Below are 19,005 nucleotides of genomic sequence, written 5' to 3'. Positions count from 1 at the left end.
GGTCATTAAGAATACCTTGTACCAACCTAAATTGTTGTTTCACCCGGTTAAGGTATTGTCACTTGACAATGTGAAAACAAATGATGGACACTCGCATACTAAATAATGCAGGATGCTCATAGCCTATCTTGGGTAGAACGAAAAATATTACGTTGTCTAGATATGACATCCACAAAAACAATAAATATACGCAATAAGTATAATTATATTTATTAAAATACATAATCACTTACATTAGATATGAATACAACATTAACATGCCTTTTTATAGACTCATCGATTAATATCTTATTGCATCCAAGTAAAGTCTTTTCTATAATATGTATGATCTAAATGTCCCTTAAGTCTGTACTAATATTAGATGCATTGGAAAATTATAAATGTTGGTCATTTAATACATTTCAAGAAGTACAATTATATTTTTGCCTTCAATCGATAGGGAACTCCCATGGTTGTGAAGAGATGGGCACTAACCACGGCATCCACACCCATGCCCATATTTACAGAAGTAGGCAACATCTATTTATTTCGTTGATTGGCTCTTGAGTTGCCTTGCAAAGCGTCATGTACAAATATGTTATAGTCTTTAAATCCCAGCAAAATGTACCAATCGTATGAAAAAAAAAATCGATAGATGAAGATATTGTTGAGCTACCAGAGTACCACCAATCTAATGGAAAATTATTTTTTGGTGAACTCGCACAATGGATCCAAGATTAAAAGAGGTTTGAAATAAAGCTTCAATCAGTGGCGAAACTAGGGGCTGGCAGGGGCCCCGACCCCCTTTAAAATGAAAATTTTTTCATATGGCCCCTTTAAAATTTTTAAAAATTTAAATTAGTAAAGGTAAAATTACACTTTAACCCCCTAAAATATAAAAATTTGATTTAATCCTTTAAAAATTATAAAGATATAGTCTATTAAAATGGTGAAATTACATTTTTTATTATAAAAATTACAATTTAATTTTGACTCCCTTAAAAAATTTTCTCGTTTTGCCCTTAGTTTCAGTTGATGAGTAAACAAAAACCATGTTTACGGGAAGCCTTCGATGCAAAGGTTGAACAGTAGTCATAAATTTTTGCCCTGGTCTCTTCTGTATTCACTTGATGAACACGACCAAAATTTACACTAAACCTTTCAGAGAGTTGTTTTGAAAAACTTTTGTGCTAACTAGAGTATTTTAGGGTGAAGAAATAACGATGGGATAATAGTATTTTCTTTGTATTCAATCTTCATAATTTATGTCCAAGAGGATATTTAAGTAATCCAAATCAAAATGTGATATCATCTCTTTTAAAGAAACATAATATTCGTTTATTTTCTTTCTCAAATAATCTCTTAATTGAGATTTACTAAATATCTTCTCTAATAAATTCAAGCAGATTTACCCAATTAAAATATGTGAAACACATTTCAAATTATTTTAATTGCACCCTTTATATTTTTGCGTCAAGTAGGCACATATATTATGCCCAATTTCTATCTTCATCAAATTAAATTAATTATATCAACATTTCTATAATTAATTTATCTTATATGACGAGTTAAACATAGTCTCAATTTTTTTAGATTCCAATTGTTCCAATCATAGAGTGTGACTTTGTAGGATCATGTAACATTGGTAGTGATATTAAAACATGTCTAATATTACAAACAACAGGTGGCATCTAACAATGCATCATTGCTACTCAAGTTGTAGGAAGTCGTGATTCGGCAAAACCTTTATGCGATAATGCTATCATCCAATATATTCATTTATTCACAGTACTTGGATTGAAAGCAAGTTATGGAATAATCACACTTGTATAACTTAATCCTAATAAACAAATAAATATGACATTTCATAACAAGTCATTTGAGTAACACTAAGCATTTCTAGTCTCATTTGATCAAGAGGACCTACATACAACTCCAGTTATATAAAAGAGACAAATCTTGTCTTGATCACTTATAGTTTGTGGTATACCCAATAAGAGCCTTTATGGTACAATTGACCGGTTGCGCGCATGGGTGTTAAAACACTGAATTTATGAAACCATTTTTAAAGTCCGGTTTTACTATAAGCATAAAGTGTCAGTTGTAATATTTATAGTTTTACAATGAAACACCGAAATATTCCAAAGATCGAACTCAAAGGAAGAGGCAATTAAGAAATGATTAGTATACACAATAGAGTCTAAGTGACTACTAACACGATTTTATAACACGATTTTATAGTACGACAATTCATAAAAGAAGATTTTTCAAGAAAATTAAATATTCTACCCTAATGATTAAATTGCAAGAAAGGTAAACTAGAGGGACTATCCAGTAAATCACCAATGGGGGTTGGTTGACTTCTATGTGGTTCACCAAATCTCAGGCTTGGGACATAAATCGCTTAAATTACTAATTGGCTCCATTTTATCTCTCAATCTCAATTTTACCGACTTAGACGAATTAGGTTCGGTTTATATCTCGATCTTGTTGGTTAATTCGAGACCAACGAACGAGTGCGCAACAAGAAATAGTCTTTGGAAAATTGAAAGATGAAGAATGGATTCTCATGACTACTTGAAGAAAATCGAGAAGAAAAATTGTTTCTAAAAATTACAAGAAAGTAATCTTGCATGAAAGAAATTAACTCCCAGAGTAAAAAATTTTATTAATCAATGACTTTAATGAACAATAAAGAGACGTTTATATTGACTAACTAATTACATCTAAATAAAACTCTAAAGTATAATGAAACTCTAATTAATCTAAACAATGAGTAGTTTTAGTAGAACTAAACTTTCTTGTTAACTAAGAGACAAAAAACTCCTAAACAACTTTAAATACTTAAAAATATCCTAAAATTTGGAATAAATAATAAAACAATAAAATATAATAGATACAATACTTGGATCATATATAATCAAATTAGGCCTTAAACTTGAACCCTATATGATTTAAACTCGAATTAAAGCCCGAAACTCGTAATTTTCCATAATAATCCCATCCAAAAATTCTATTCATGTAGTCTTCAGTAAAATGGTTATAACTTGAGCTTCTAGACTCAAAATCGAGTTATTTAAAGTGAGTTTCGAAACTAAAAGATAGCTCTTCAAACGCAATGTTAATATTTCAACCCAAAAATGTTTGGATCCCATTAAAAAATTCATCGTAAGTCGACTGATCTTTCAAACTTAAAAATTGGCAACTTAGTTGAATTAACTTTAATAAAATTTACCCCATATGTGCATGTATCACATTCCATGGTGAGTCAACCTAGTACACTATTCTACTAACATGTTTCCACACGTAAACTTGATATCTCATATCCATTACAACACCTTCTCATCAATCAACTACACATTAGTCTCAATGTATTATTGTTGTCTCAACTCACAATAATATTTGAATAAAAATAATTTTAAAAAAATCGTATTATTCGCAAGACTTTATTATTAATTAGTTTATTTAATGCATAGAAATAAAAAAAAAGTAATAATGAAAATACCTTTACTAATAAACAATGTAAATAAGTATATCATTGAAATCATTGTTAGACCTCTTTAACAACGACATTCCTCTTACTATCTAAAGCATTGAAGTTTTGTCATATCATTTCTTTCAAAGTTGCATGTGTTGGAGGGTAAGAACAGAAAGTCTATCCAACTATGTTCATTTCATATTCTAGAATTACAATTGCTTTCGACATGAAAAATTAAATGTATGTGCGCTTCCATATTTGCAATAAGATGGAAGCAAAACCAGTATCTTTTCAAACTTTACTATTGTAAGTATCACGTATAAATCAACACTCTTCTGGAGGTCTTAAATACGTTTATTCGGCTCTAAAAAGTGTAATTTATGTCGAGTGTGAAAAATTCAATCTTTTTTCTGTTCAAAATATCACAAAAAGCAAAATTTAATTTCAAAAAATCTTAAAAGTGTTTGTGTAAATATAACAAAATTTTTTAAAAAAATTGACTTTGAAAATTTTGACATGGTTTGTTACATATTCTTTTTGAAACCTTAAATCGACCATCTTTACGAGGAAAGAAGTGGAAAATGACAATTTTTTTTGGCAAAGTGGAAGAGTTTAAGAGGATTTTCTATGGAAATGGAAGAGAAAAAACTTGTCCATGGGTTGGGTTTGGCGCCCCGTCCAAAAAATGGGAGAATTTGGGTAAAAATATATGCTCAAAAAAAGGGTTTTGGCAAAAAAATAAAGCCCGTCTAGAAAATGGGTCAGGTATTGGGTAAGGTTTTTTTTTTTTTGTCGGAGCCTAGCCCGAATTTTCAAAAGAAAACTACTTTTTTTGCCTTTTTCTATTGTTTTACTGTTGTTTTCTCACTATTTTGCTACCATTTTACAATTATATTGCTATTATTTTGTTGTTATTGTTCGGATATTATATAACTCCTGTTTTATTGCTAATTTTATTACTATTTTAGAGACATTTGCTTGTTAAGTTGCACATGTCTTAGTGTTATTTAAGTATATATATTTTTAATTTGTTGGGAAATATTTATTTTAACTTTTTTAGTATTTTTTATGTATTACGTTTTTAATTTATATTAAAAAATCATATAAAAAAATTATACGGGAGGGCCAAACCAAGTCAAGCCCGAGTCTTAGTATTTTTATCCAGATCAAGTTTGAATAAATTTTTAGACTTATTTTTCAGTCTAGACCGAACCTAGCAAACAAACTTACAATTTTAAATAGACCTAACTGAAATCTAACTCGACCCGATCCATAAACATCTATAAAAAAAATTGAAATGAACTGAGAGGATCTCAATACCCATAAACAGTTCATTTTATTAAATTAATTGATTGGCCACCAAGCAAATAATTCTCTAATCAAAATTCATTATCCTCGGTGTTAAGATCCTACAAATTGTACTTTGTGCAATACTTTTTTCTTGTAGAGATTTTATGATGATTTCATCATAATACCCATAAATATCAAGGGCAATTTACCAAAAAAATCCCTTTTTTTTAAAAATTACTGAAATGGACCAATTATTTAATTATTTATCGGAATGGTCCATTTTTCGGGAAATCGCGTCCACGTCAGCGCGATGTCAGGGTACGCGCTAGGAAATCGCATCCACGTCAGTGCGATTTGCTTACGTGGACACAAATTGCGCCCTCTAGGACGCGATTTGCTGACGTGGATGAACAGTTTCTCATTTTTAGCTTGAAAAAATTTGAAAGGCCATAACTTTTCTTTCGGTTGTCCGATTGAGACGAATTTTTTTAATTTCGAATAAATTTTCGTGATCTACGCGTTGACAAACCGCCGAAGGCCGTTTGCCGCACTTTTTGTTGAAAAAGATCCCTTTTTGCCCCTAAATTTTAATTTTTTCGGTTTAAAATTAAATTTTGAAACATTCAAATCATTATTTTCCTTATTTATTTGAAGTAAACACCGGATTTTTTTACAGAATTGTTGTATTATTTCTTCTGATTTGACACGTGTATGGAATAGGTCCGATAAATCGTTAGAACGTAAGTAATATAATTAAGATAATAACAATATTTTTATAATATATTAATTAATTAGTTTAGCTTAGTTGGTTAAGATGCTTGCTCTTTTCCCTTAGTACCTTGGTTTGAATCTTGTTGGTAACAATTTTAAATCCTTTTTGAATCAATAGCAACAAGTACAAAAAGGATTTAAATGGCACATCACATTCCTCAACAGTCAACTCTTTTAGCATAGAAAAGGAATTCTTATGAAATTTGCTGTGCCATATCCTCTTTGCGTTCCTCAAATGGCAGATTTTGATTTTCTCCAAGTTAGGAAAAGCAACCTGCATAATGATAGAAAGTGCTAATTACAATTAGAAATAACTTATATAAAATGTTAGCTCATTGATGCTTAGGCAAATGCATCGGTAACTCATATAATTAAGACAGTTAGAATCATTGGTCGTTTGAGAAGAACTTAAATGAATTTAATATAAAATTATATTCAGTTGAATTTTCTGTATGTAACTATTAACATATACACACACTACAAATAATGATTTGAATGTTTCAAACTTTAATTTTAAATCGAAAAAATCAAAATTTAGGGACAAAAAGGGATCTTTTTGACGAAAAGTGTGGCAAACCGCCTTCGGCAGTTTGTCAGCGCGTAGATCTCGAAAAGTTATTCGAAATAAAAAAAATCGTCTCAATCGGACAACTGAGCGAAAAGTTATGGCATTTCAAAGTTTTCCAAGCTAAAAATGAGAAACTGTTCATCCACGTCAGCAAATCGCGTCCTAGAGGGCGCAATTTGTGTCCACGTAAGCAAATCGCGCTGACGTGGATGCGATTTCCTGGCGCGTACCCTGACATCGGGCTGACGTGGACGCGATTTCCCGAAAAATAGACCATTGCAGTAAATAATCAAAAAATCGGCCTATTTCGGTAAATTTTAAAAAAAACAGCTTTTTTTGGTAAATTGCCCAAATATCAAAATAACCTTTGAGAAATAACTTTTAAATAACTATTTTAGCAATTAATAATAAGTTTCACTATACAAAACCCAAATTTTTTCAACTATTTTTCGATTAATTTTTCGGGTTTTTACCTGTATATTATAAAATAAAAAAAATACTTAAATGATATGTAAAACAGATTATGTACCGAAATGGTACATTCAAGCAAGTGGAGGGTGGTGCATAGGCGACACCACACTAAAAACCTGACATCTTTGACTAAAAAAATAAAAAAATGGAAATGGCATCTAAATAGGCGTCACCTAAAAGAATACGGGTCAATTACGACCCATATACGACCAAAACCCGACCGACCCAAACCCACTGCCGACCCGCTGTCATTGATGGTACAGGACAACTGGTGAAGCCTTAGAGAAAGGCGGCACACCACTGGCCATGCCCATTTCACAAGCGGCATCGGTTGGTCATGCCCATTCCACAGGCGGCACACCACTGATCATGCCCATTCCACAAGTGGCACACCTTTGACTTGTGGCAGCGATGGGACGGGACTATGCCCATGCTCGTGACTTGTGTTTTGGGGACCATTATAAGGTCCCCAATGTCTCATTTTGGTCGGAAGAGAAAAGAAATTTGAAGAAGAGAAGAAGAAGAAGAAGAAGAGAGCGGGAAGGGGAAAATGAAAGATTTGGTGTTTAAAAAAATAAATAGGAAAGGAAAGGAGAAATTGTGTTTAGAGTTTAGAAAGATTTGGTGTTTAAAAAAATCATAAAATGTAATTTTTTTATTTAGTAATTTTTTTGTTATAAATGAATGTTAATTTGTTTTTGTTGATTTATTTCGAATTTAATTTTTAATTTTATTTTTGCAAGGTATTATTTGGTTAAAAAGAGCTATTAAGGTATGTTTGTATTTATTTTATATTTTCATTCATTCATAAGTTATTTTTAATGTTTATTGAAGTAAAAAAGGCCTATTTATGTTATGTATAAAGAATGTTTTATTTTTTATGTAATTTATTTGTTATGTGTGTTTTAGGTTTATTAGATTTATTTTTATGTAATTTATTTGGCATGTTATTTTAATTTTTTAATATAAATTTTTTATTTTTTATGTAGGTAAAAGATGAGACCATTGAGATGAAATTTGTGAATGGGACCATTGAGTTGGAATTTATGAGATAATTTAGGAATAATAGTTTACATGTTCTAATTTTTTAAGATTTTATAATTGGGAATAAGAGTTTATGTTTTTAAATTTTATTTTATGTTTTTTTATAAATATTATAAATAAAATTTCTTTTGAATTCTTCTATGCAAAAAATATATTTTTTGACAATAATTAAGTTGACATGTTATTATATATATATATATATATATAATATTTTAAACCAATACATTTTACTTATTATCATTTTAAAATAATAACAATATTCGTATTTATTATGTTGAGATAGTTTATGTTATGTTTTTGTTATACCGCTTAATAGCAAATATGCACTCTTCCTTACTTTCGAATCTCTGGCCCATGAACAACTCCTCAGGATCAGAATCTACAGCCAGCCAGTGAGCAGGTAGTATTCCAGGGTACTCTGGGAACTCATCTACGTGCACCGTGTCGGGGTCTATGAGTGACATGTGTGCCCTAGGATTATTGTGTGTCATAATACGTCAAATTTGGTTCCTAACTGAAGACGTGTTAATGTTTCCATCGTCATTCACGTCTTCGTCGTCAATATCATCGGGGACCTCGTCCACATTGGGATCACTATCACTATCGACCTTGTGATCACAAGGATCACTACTATTGTATCCATCATCACCAACCACATCAATATTGGGTGCAACATTAATATCGATATCGATCCCGCGTATAATCGATTCACTATCAACGTACGATATTGGAGCCACCATATACGGTTCTTGAGCTTCATGTTCTTCGCCTAATGCAGTGAGATCTTCAGTTGGCTCCACACCAGCTAACTCAGCAAATAACTGAATTGGTGCATTTTGGTCACTCCGATTCCCACAATAAAGATCGATCATTGTCTCCATGTCTTCATCGTCTACAAGTTCAATTTTGGTGAATTTGATGGGATCTGTCGAAACTGGAAACTTGTAGAAAAGTTTTGAAATCCTTCTCCCACAACGTCTAACAATTTTTGCGCTAATCATTTCCTTCATATCATCGAACGAGACATTTCTATTAAATCTCATTGCTATTTGTTGACGACGTTCAAATATACATCCAACGGTTGTTGTCAAGATTATTCCATCGAAATAAACGCATACAAAAAACTGATTATCCATCTTCAATACTCAATCTGTTAAAAAATAAACAAAAAATTCTCATAACAATTTCGAATAGCAAAAAAATACTTACATAAAAATTTAATGAATAAAAAGAGACCAAAATTATATCAATATGTAATGTTTTTTCATTCATAAGCTCAGACTTTTTCAGTTCTCATTTTGTACATGAACAACATTTATCTTTACATTTAACCACTTAAATTCATTTCTACGTTTTCTTCCATCTCCGATCCTGTATCATCCTCTGGAAAATTCTCTATATTAAGTTTTGAATTCTTCAAATTCATCTTCTACAATCCAATTTGGAAATTCCTCAGGATCTTCTTCCTCTTCAATCTTCATAACAGGTATTGAATTTAGAAATTCTCTTGGTAATTTTCTAACAACTAATTTATTCATCCATGGTATGTCAAACACATTTTACTTTCCAGTCAACTTTCGTGAACCTACACTTTGTCTCGCTATTTTCCTTGCTCCATAAGAGATTATAAACTTCATGAAGTATATAACTAGATTCCAATAGGTTCGTGGTACCAATGTCTTGCAAAGTTGGTCTACAATGATTTGATGCTCTCATTCTATTAATGTCCTTCTAAGGGTTAAGTATTGCACTTTATTCTTTCTAATCAGTTCATGACCTTTCTATAACACTTCTTGCATCTTTTGATTTACGGTAATAAGGTGTTGAACGATGCCTTTTTCTGGTTTCATTCCGTAATCTTGCAATTCTCTCATCATCTTATCAACTTTCTCCCTTTGTACTGAAGTTATTATCTCATCAGGCATTATCAAATTTATTGCCATTTCTAATAATATCTATGACAGAAAGTATTTTTATTTTGATTTTCAATATTTATCTATTTTTTTCTGTTGTTATCACTAACTAACAATTACTTTATAAAAGTTACTAACATAAAAGCTTTCAAATGTATTAAAAAATTTTAAAACATAACATTCACAACCTAACAAATCACAATAAACCTTAGACAAATAATTAATCTAAACACTTACTAACAAAATAACTTAAAAATTAATATAAATTTACATTTATAATCTAACAAATCACAATAAACAAAATAACTTTAAAACAAAACATAAAAATAACACTAAACAAACTATATAATACTAACAAAATAATTTTTTCTTATCATAATCTATTCTATTTGAAAATAACAATAAAATTAAAAATACTTTTTTTCCCTTTCTCTCTTCTCTTCTCTTCTCTTTCTTTCTTTCTTCTCCCTCTCTTCTTCCTTATGTTATGCTATTTTTTTTAATAGATATTTAGTATTGAGTCGGATGGGAGGAGGGGGAAATTGGTACTAGTGCCGCCTATCAGATAGACACCATAACCCTACACTACATCTGTACATAAATACCGGTTCTATATTATTCTGATATAAATATGGTGCCGCCTATCAAGTAGGCACCACTATTAAAATATTTTTTTCAGTCAAAGATGTCAAATTTTTAGGGTGGTGCCACCTATGCACCACCCTCCACTTGCTTGGATGTACCATTTCGGTACATAATTTGTCTGACATACCATTAAAGTATTTTTTTATAATATATAGGTAAAAAAGCTTAATTTTTCGTATTTTTAATAATTTGTTATTTGTAGTAATAAATAAATAAATAAATAAAAGGAAGAAAAAGGCTGAAGCAGAGTTTTGTAATTTTGCGGCACCGCCTAAAGTAGCAAAAACCGTCCCGTTTCGTGGGGGAGTTGGCTTTGGTCAGCAGTCAGCACCCCAACAAAGACCCAACTTCTCATTTCTCCATCTTTTCGGACTCTCTCTGTTTCTCTGAACCAAAAGGGAAAGAAACCCAAACCCCCCAAAAGATGCATCGATCTTCAAGCAGTTCTCGAGTCTCCGATGAGTTCTTCCTCAACTCATCCCCACCCCAATCACTGGGTTCCAAGCAACCATCCTTGGAGACGGTTCCCCTGAATCCGCAAGAACTGCCTATGTACAACCCCCTCTCAGCCCCCGCCAAGAAAGAAAGGTCTCGACTCAGATCTGCCGAGAACGCCATCCACATCATCCCTCTCGTTCTCGTTCTTTGTGCTATCATTCTTTGGTTCTTTTCCAGCCCAGGTTTCAAACATCATCCTTTCTTTTTCCTATACAAGCCTACTTTATATAGCTATCATGCAGTGAAACATGTAGCTTGCATTCATTTTGGTTGAGAAATGAAATGATCTTGTTAGGATATTAAGAGGCTCTCATTGATTATTAGTCTTATTTATCCTTTAAATCCTTATATTGGTTTTATGTTATTTTATAGATTTATTTCTATATAAGATTTTCGGTTGCAAACATTAAGTAGATGCTTAAAGTTAGAATTAAGGAAAAAAATCAAAATTTAGACTATCAATGATATGTTTAATATAGTAGACTGAGAATCTAATTCTTTGCAGAATCAAGGGTTTGAAGATTGATTGCAAAAGCAAGGGTCTTTAATGGAGCTGAAGGAGGAGTTTTAATTCCATAAAACAAAGCAAGACAGAGTGTGCTTAACCTATGACATTATCAAAGAAGGGCATCTAACTTGTTTCTTGTCAGAGAGACAGCTAGATATATTTAGATTTAAACAAGAGAGAGGTAGATATTCATTTGATTATGGAACTCCATTTAGATGCTTGTAGAATTGAAATGATTTCATAGATTTTGTGATATTAATGTTGGGAAATATATGCTAGGGATAGAAACCAAAATGAGGGTCTTTTATAAAAAAATAATTAAATATAAAAAGAGTATGGAAAACATATTATTTATGAAAATGGGTCTTTAACATCGCCTTAAATTCAATTCAATCATTCTCGCAAAAAGAAAAAGAAATATTTTTTATATAGTTTCTTCAGATACCTTAGACGATTCCGGTTTTATTTAAAATATATATATTTAGAGAAGAATTTACTGTCACGGAAAGTTTCCTAACCGCTTTAGTGAATGACAATTCCTAGTGGGTGTTTTTGTAATTAACAATAATTGATTACAACATTGTGCATCGTTTCATCAATTTATCCAAGCTATGCAATCATTCCGATATCCGGCCAGCCGTTGCTGAAAAGGTTGAGTGAAGTTCCATCAGCTGTAAATGGTGAAGCATTGTTGATCCTGTTCCTAACCTAGTCTGAGGATCAATTAACATAAAAATCAGAACAATGTGTGGAGATTGGTTGTAGTTGAACTGGAAATGCAAATTCGAATTGAGCCAAGCTTCAAAGATGACACTCTTTCCTCCCTCTTTAACACCAGTTTCAGCTTCAGCTTTTGCTCCCATAACAAGAACCCAGGTCCTGTTTGTATTAGGCCTGAACTCGGCCTTGGGCCTTTCTTCAGCCTTTTGTTTTAGGCTTTATTCACTATTTAGTCCCTGAACTATACCCAGTTTTTCACTTTAATACCTAAACTTTTTTGTTGTCCCATTTTGGTACTTAGATTTTGCACTGGTACCTGTTTTGGTACCTAACAGCTAATGGCATTAAAAAAAAAATCAGCCAATCAAAACGTATCACCTCATCAATGACATGGCACTTGTAAAAATTAGTAAAAGAATGTTTAGAAAATTTTAAATTTTATTTAAATATATATAAAAATATATATAATTTGTTTAAAAATATTTAAAAGTTGTAAAAATCCTTAAAAATTGTAAAATTTATTATACTAAAGAGTTCAATATTGTTCGAATAAACAAATTAGAGATTAATCCCTGTGCTCAAGGGTTGGTAATGACAAATTTAATGCATTATTTGGTTAATTAGACCTCAGTGTCTAATTGAAAATTTTTCAATAAGATGCTTGCAAAATTTTGGTAAATAAATTAAAATTTGAATTAAAAAAAAACATTGAGTTCAAATATTAAAAGATAGTTTTCAGAAAAAAATTAAAATTATTATAAAATTTTAAAATATTTTAAAATTATTATGATTTTCACAATTTTTAACAAAATTTAAATAATCTTTTTCAATTTTAGTCATTTAAAAAAATATTTTCACATTTTTTTTACATTTTAAAAAAAATTACAATTTTTATAATTGTTAGAAATATTAAAAAATTCTAAAAATTGTAAATTTTGTAAAAATGTAAAAATATTTTTTTACAAAATTTAATATTTTTACAATCTTTTTAAGTTATTATAATTATTATAATTCTTAACAATTTTTTTTTTACAATTGAAGAACTTTTACAAATTTTTAATATTTTCAACAAATTTTATATTTTTAAAATAAATTTTAAAATTTTCTATATAAATTTTACAAATTTTTTATTTTAAAATATTTTTATAATTTTTAAATAATTTTAATGGTTGATCGATCAACATGGTAAATGACAAGTTATAATGGTCAATGATCGGTTAACGCCAATCAATTTGGTAAACAATAATCACTAATTACCAAATTTTCCTTTTATCGTATCCCTTAAAATCACAAACATGCTATCTTATTTAATTCTTGATTTTATGATATATGATATTTATGGGATTTGGGAATCCCCTAATATCCATAATAACAACCCCTTCAAGCCAAGTTGTAGATGTTGTACAAGTCAAGCTTGGAATTGAATGTGTTTCTCGGAAACGCCTTTGTTAAGATATTGATGGGTGTTAAAACCGCCAAATAAAAATTCCTATGATAAAATAACTTTAAATAGTAGTAAAGAGAAGTAAGGTCAAATCCAGAGGGATTGATTACTGTGATAAACTTTCGTCCTTTTCTTGTGAACAAAATTTCTGTCATCACAATAGTCGTGCCCACGACTCAAACGGACTTGCTGTAAAATAAATTGGGTGAGTTGAAAGTGTTTGGAAATTAAATAAGTGAGATACCAGAAATAAACAATTATATAAATCGAAAATAAAATTAAATTAGAAAATGAATTTGAATTTTGTAAACATAATTATAAAGCATTAGCCCTAGACTCGGTGAATTCTGGTTTCTGAATCGATCCTCGAAAATGAGTTTTCTCCTCCAAACAATAAGCTAGTTATAGCGGCTAAGAATATCCTAACCGCTAATTCTTCATTTCGTAGTTGATTCCGGTACGACCTGCAAACCAACATTTACTGATTATCTAACCGCGATATAGGCGTTCATAATTCAAGACCTCGGTAGCCTTGCATTCTAAAAAACCTAACTTAGATCAACGACCTCAATCGCGCGAGACATTTAAATCCGATCATCATCTCCCTTAACGAAAATCCCACTAATATGACCCCGCCAGGATATGCCAATTTGTTCACGAGAATCTGAATACAGCACGGTCGACTCGTCTTCCCAACTGTACGCCAAAACTACTCCAACCTAACGCGCGCTTTTGAGTTGAAATCGAGTCAACTTTAAGGGATAAATTTTACAATCTCAATATTCCGAAGAGACGGTGAATACCGTTATGAAAGATTTTTAGTGCGGATACATTTCTCATGATTCTTGACCGAAAAGAATAATGGCCTAAAGCGAAGTAGAGATTTAGTGAAGCATGAAATTAATCATGCTTTTGTTGGTTTATGAAAATAACTTAAATGGAAATGGTAGGAGATGAAATAAGGGAAGAACTTGGAAAATAATTAACCCTAAATATTGAAAAGGAAAAGAAAGTTTGCAGAATACCTGTTACTATTTCACGCAAAGAAAAGAAAGAAATGAATTTATTTTTTAAATTCAATTTCTAGGTATTCAAGGTGTGTCTTTTCAAGTCCACCATACACCCTATTTATATACAAACCGTGTACTAAAATTAGGCTAATTCCACCTACCCACTAATTACATGAAATAAAATATCAGATTTTCTTTTCTAAATTTGGCTTTTACAAGTTCAAAAATATGATTAGCCCTTAAATGTCTCCAAAATTTTGATTTGACCCCTCTTCTATTGTTCATAATCCAATTGAATCATTTTCTGCTTGTTTTTGCATTAAAGCATTCGAATTTCTTTCCTGACAATATTTAAACATAAAATTCACCAATTGGCAGGAATTAATTCGAGAACAAGTTGATTTGAGCATGTAAAATATGCAAAATAAACATGCTATCAGATATCAACTAATTAAGTTGATGTAGGAACATAGAGTAATTTGATCCTCCTTTCTTCTATTTTCTCCTTTGTAAAATGATGGTCAATATCTATGTGTTGGCTCTTATCATAATGTACATGATTCTTTGTAATTTATAGATGATTGATTGTCACAAAACATTTTATAAGATTGTTGATTTCAACCTTTAATTCTTTTAGTACCCTTTCAAGCCATATTCTTTCATAAATTTCATGTGACATCGATCTAAATTTTTCTCGACACTACTTCTGGAGACTACAACTTGTTTCTTACTTCGCCATATGACAAGATTTCCTTAAACAAAAGTACAATAACTAGAACTTGGCCGTTGATTTTTTTCTGAGCTTGCCAATCTACATTAGTGTCGGTTGGTATTCCTTCTGAAGTAGAGACCTTTTTCAAAAGTCACTTTTAAGTTCCTTAGAATTCTATAGTGTCCCCATGTGTTCTTCTTGCGAATCATTTATGAATTAGCTCATAACGTTAACAAAAAATGCAATATCATGTCTAATGTGTGACAAATATATCAAAATTCTAAGAAGCCTCTAATATTTGCCTTTGTTGACTAGATTACTTTCATTAGACCTTAAAATTTGACTTGTATCCATGGGAGTTAGTTGTCGGTTACATTTGAACACTCCTATTTCTTTTACAGATCAAGTACACACTCTCTCTGATAAACAAAGATTCCATTCTTTCAACATGCTACTTTCATTCCTAGAAAATACTTGAGTTGTCAAAGGTCATTGATCTCAAATTATTTTGCCAATATCTTCTTTAGGCTATTCATCTCTACAATATCATTATTTGTTAAGCTTATATCATTTACACACAATAAGAATGAAGATTTTTCCTTTTTGTGTATGTTTGATGAATAAAGTATGATATACTTGACTTTGAAAGTATTATTATTCTTCACAATTTGGAAAAATCTATCAAACCAAGCTTGAGGAGATTTCTTGAGCCCATATTATGATCTTTTCAGTTTGCATGCCTTATTCTTGGTGGTATGTGCTTCAAAGCTTTGTGGAATGTTCATGTACACTCATTCACAAGATCTCCATTCAGAAAAGCATCATTAACATCAAGTTGATGTAAGGGCCAATTAAGGTTTGCTTACAAAAAAAAGAGGATACTAATTGTAGTGGAATCATTTTGCAATGATTCTAGCCTTGAATTTGTCCACACTTCTGTTTTGATTATGTTTTACTATAAAGGCCTATTTGCATCCTATTGGATTTTTGTTTGGTGAAAAATTGATAACATGTTAAATTTCCATGATTTTTTGTGTTTAATTTGGTCAATTCTTGAATTAGTCCTTGCTAAATTAGTGATTTTATGTTTTAATTTTGTCAGTGATACAATTGGGATAAAAACGAGTAGAAAAGGACCAATTTGCAGCACAGTTAATAAAGTGAGGGCCAAATAAAAAACGTGGAAATAGTCAAGGACTCAACAAATTTCTTTTGACTTTGTAAAAGCTAAAATTTTAAAAATTTTGATTTTATTTTTTATTTAATTTTAATTATGTATTAGGTGGTTAAGTCAAATTTAGTAAGTCATATGTATATAAATAGGGCTTGAAGGTAGCTTGGGAGACACACTTGACACTTGATTTCACTTGGAATTAAATAAGAATTATTCTTTTCCTTCCAAATTCATGCGTCAGTAGCTACTGCTACTCCATTTTCATTTCCCTATTTTTACAAAAGTTGTCTAATTGCTTTCCAAGTACCTTCCCTTCCCAATTTCTACCATTTTCATTCAAATTCATTCCATAGCCAACCAAAGCATGATTAAATTCATGCTTCACTAAATACTAACTTAGCTTTGGGCCGGTATTCTTTCCGATTAAGAATCATGAGATATGTATCTGTACTGAAATCCTTCTATTCGATATTCACTATCTTTCCTAAGTATCAGGATTGACAACTCATCCCTTAAAGTTAACTCGATTTCAAATAAAAAAGTGCGTTGGGTTGGAGTCGTGTTTGCAGACAGTTGGGGAAACGAGTCGGCCGTACTGTATTTGAATCTCCGAGAACAAATCAATGAGATAGTGATCGGGTTTAAACAACCCGCGCAGTTGAGGCCGTTAATTTGAGTTGGGTTCTTCAAAGCACAAGGCTGTCGAAATCTTGAATCGGGAATGCGTGTATCTCGGTTAGTTAACGGGTAAGGGTTGGTTTGCAGGTCGTACCGGGACCAGCTATGAGAGGAAGAATTGGTGGTTAGAACGTTCTTAACTACTATAACCAACTTATTGTTTGGAGGAGAAAATTAATTTTCGAGGATCGATTCTAAATCCGGACTCCACCGAGTCTAAAGCTAAGGTTTATTATCTTTGTTTACAAAATCCAAATTTATTTCCCAATTTAATTTATTTCTAATTTATTTAATTGTTTATTTATGTTGTTTCAATTATTTAATTTCTAAACATTTTAAAACACCCCTGATTTATTTATTTATTTTTCAATAGGTCTATTTGGAGTCGTGGGCACGACTATTGTTATGATTATCGACACGACAGAAATTCTGATCACAAGTTAAATGCGAAAGTTGATTATAATACAAATCCCTATGGACTCGACCCTACTACTGCTCTTTACTACTATTTAGAGTTATTTTATAGGAATTATTTTTGGTGGTTTCGACGCCTATAAAAATATATATTTTTTAGGTTTTATTCCTTTCTAAAGTTAAATTTTCTTCATTCATAGCTTTTCTCCATTCTAGTCCCTTTAAGGCTTCGTATACTTTTTTTTTAATTGTAATCATATAAAGATTAATCACCAATGCATGAAATCTAAAAGACAATACTTCATAGGAGACAAATTTGGAGATTGAGTGTTGGGCACATGTTTTTACCCCTTTTCTAATAGAAATAGGACCATCCAAATCACTAAAGGAACTCATTAGAATTAGAGTGTGTTATTTGGTGAGTGTTTTTCAAAATTTGAACTTCAGTCAGACTCTTGATTCTATTGAATTGGTATTGGTTCCTTAATCTCCTTTTCTTCTTTTCTTCCTAATGTATGTAACGAGATTTTTATTGGATTTTAAATGTGTTTCATGTGTTTCTAGTGTTTGAGTTTAGGACTCAAGTCTCACTTTAGACCATGCCCAAACAATATGTGACATGGACCAAGTGTTAACATTTGGCATATAGAAGAGCCTAGCCGCCTCTTTTGGAGTCGCACAAATAAGGCTACGCTTATTAAAACAAAACCTCCAAAATTTACTTATAGACCATACCTTGCCAAACTTCACTTTCTCTATTCATAGGCTACAATATTAATTCCTAGTGGCAAGTTTGTCAAACAAATTTCCAAAAGTCTTGTAGATAAAGTAATGGTCCACTTAAGGGGGAAAAGAGAAGTCCCTTAACTTATTCTTTATCAAAATATACTTATAAGGATAAAAAGTAAAACTTTTGGTGAATTTATTCGCTTTAAGGTTAAGACTATTTAGTGGCTAAAAATGACCTATATATGCAAACCTTCAAAAGTAAGGATAAGTAGGTTCCTAAAATTGATTGAAGAAAGTTCTTCTCAAAGCTTTTTATATTCTAAAAAGTACAATACAAGCAAATGCCAAGAAGTCCTTAATAGTTGTCCAAGAGCAACATTGTATAGTCAAAGTATCTTTATGAACCAAGGATAAAAGGGCTAATGAAAACCCGTTTCAAATAACTGCAATGGGAAATAGAAGCCCCTACTATAAGTCATAACTTCGCTTATCTAATGTGATCTTGACAAAACTAAGAAATGGTATAAAAATGTAGCTTGACACATTCAATAACAACTAGATATCGTCTCTGCCATAGTGGTGGTGCATAATCACTCTTCGCCTTTCATTAAATTGTAATCCATTTAAAACCTTGAAGGATCATCGTCTATTTTAAAAGGAAAAATGAAAACAAATGAAAAGACAAAAAGAAAGGAAATGAAAAACAATGAAAAGATAAAAAGATTAGAAAAATCAACTTTTTGATGTAAACTAGTGAAAGAGAATCAAAAGCAAAGAAGAAGATATGATCCTGAAGCCACAAAAGAGTCCTAATTAAAAGTAGCAGGGTGGGAAATTGAAGTTTCACCTAAAAAAAACAGTGGTAATAAAGAAACAACGAATTTGGGAAAAAAACTCAATCAAAGGTAAAGACATACCCAAGAAGAAATTAATACAAAGGTGCAATGATTAGAGCAATA

Source organism: Gossypium hirsutum, chromosome D08 (assembly GCF_007990345.1).
Source record: "Gossypium hirsutum isolate 1008001.06 chromosome D08, Gossypium_hirsutum_v2.1, whole genome shotgun sequence".
NCBI lineage: Eukaryota > Viridiplantae > Streptophyta > Magnoliopsida > Malvales > Malvaceae > Gossypium > Gossypium hirsutum.
The sequence above is the reverse complement of the archived record's forward strand: the minus strand, read 5'-3'. Positions refer to the sequence as shown.